Source organism: Austrofundulus limnaeus, unplaced genomic scaffold (assembly GCF_001266775.1).
Source record: "Austrofundulus limnaeus strain Quisiro unplaced genomic scaffold, Austrofundulus_limnaeus-1.0 Scaffold283, whole genome shotgun sequence".
Classification (NCBI taxonomy): Eukaryota; Metazoa; Chordata; class Actinopteri; order Cyprinodontiformes; family Rivulidae; genus Austrofundulus; species Austrofundulus limnaeus.
The window spans coordinates 222694-224606 of NW_013952685.1; the positions used below are offsets into that span (position 1 = coordinate 222694).

General features: G+C 42.9%; 1 protein-coding gene across 1 annotated transcript in view; it reads right to left on the reverse strand.

Annotated features, from left to right (window-relative positions):
• The window catches only part of fgf11a (fibroblast growth factor 11a), a 76977-nt gene that overhangs the window by 39972 nt on the left and 35092 nt on the right, over positions 1 to 1913 (reverse strand). The window lies entirely within an intron of this gene.

Here is a 1913-nt window from a genome sequence, read left to right on the forward strand (position 1 = left end):
GCTTTGGTGTTTGGCTCAGTGAAACTCAATCCCCCATTCATTACAGAGAGAGATGAATGGTGATGGATGAACAGTTCGTCCAAATAGTCCTGAAAAGGTGTCAAAGATGCCTTGCCAGTATCCATGTAGCTTTGGACAGGACCAGAATGTGTGCAGGAGTGTGGCAGGAGATTGTCCGCAGCGATCACACGTAGGATCCAAGTCCCTTTTGAATTTACACAATCTGTCCTTAGACCAGTATAGACGATGTACTACCTTGAATTGAACTATAACATGTTTCACACAGTCCGTCTACATTCCTAACCTCATATGGTCACGATCTTTGGGTGATGACCAAAACAATATTATAGACTGAAAGGAGTATTCTTTGCAGGGTAGCCAGATTCTCCATAGGTTGAGAAGTTCAGCTATACCAAATGAGGTGATTCATCTGGTAAGGAAACCCCTTGAACAGTCTCCGTTCGGAGGTTTTCTGGGCCTGTCCAACTGGGAGGACACCCCGGGGAAGACCCATCACCCCAACAGGACAACAAAGTTCCTTTATATTCTGCTATTTGTAAGTAAATACCTCATCACTCGTACTCCTTCCCTGCTCCATCTCTTCGTTTTGCTTCTTACTCATGCTCCTCTCTTGTCTCTAGCCCTCCCTCCTGTTCTCGCTCTAAAATGTGCCGACCCAATCTGCAGGGAAGCCCTTACTTTAGCTCTTTTTGTGAATAAGTGACAACGTGATGCAGCGAAAAAAGGGAAGAAGCTGCAGCTCTTATTAGCAGGAGAGCTGTCTAAATGACAGACTGTCAGAGGAAGAAGAGGGCAGACAGAGTGAGATAGTAGGAACTCTGTGAGTTTTTACTGAGCATTTAAAACGGGTCTCCAACAGCTTTTTTTTCCGTTCACCCCGGTGTGGTTGGGACGTAGCGACCACCTGTAGAAGAGGAGCAGCGAGTCGTTCGTCTTCCTGTCAGAGCACTGGAAGCTGATGGCTCTGCGACCATTGCAGATTATTATACTTCCATCTGCTTCTTCACTAAACGCTCTCTGTTCTGTCAGAGTCTGCAGCAGAGCAGCCGGCCTCCGGGGAGCACAGATGTGCAGCAGCGCTGATGAATTATGGGTTTTGTAGTTCACAAACTGTTTGAGTGTTTGGCGGGAAAACGTGGAGACAGAGTCTGTCAGAAACCTGTCAAACTCTTAGAGATAGTTCAAAGATGTTTTCTTTTTTGTAAATCTTTTGGGAAGTAAGATTTGTTGAAGAAGAACTATAAAATTCCTAAATAAATGTTGGATGGTGGCAGTGGAGCTACTGGACGATGATCCCCAGATACCTATGTTCTCTGGTACAATGCCTGCACTGTTATTCACAACTATTTTATTTGTTTTAAAAGACATTTAAAGGAGGAACCAAGCATCTTTCATTACACTCACTAGGTGGTTTTGCATTGTAAAGCACGCTTCACTTGGCCCAGCCTGCTGCTTCCTCACAGTATTTACCAGCCCAGGTTGTGTTTGGATTAAGGAGAGTCGCCTCATTGTGGGCGGGATCATAATATTAAACATGTGCAATCTGCTTTTGTTTTATTTGTGACAAAATAACACCAAACTCGTAGTACAAATGCTGGATATTGAAATGGACCATCCAGCAGTGTTGCCAGATTGGGCTGTTTTCCACCCAACTGGGCTTCTTTTGAACTAGTTGGGCTGGAAAAAACAGCTTTTGGCTAGTTGTTAAAATTTGGGCTGCTTTTTACCAAATTTGGTAGGTTTTTAGAAAGTATTTATAAGGAAATTATATCAAAATATCAAGTGTCACTACAAAATGGTATTGGTTAAAGAGTAACTTAGCCCAAAATTAACTTTTTTTAGCTGATAAACTGTCTAGAATGTGTCTAAAATGTTATATAGTACTGTTTCTG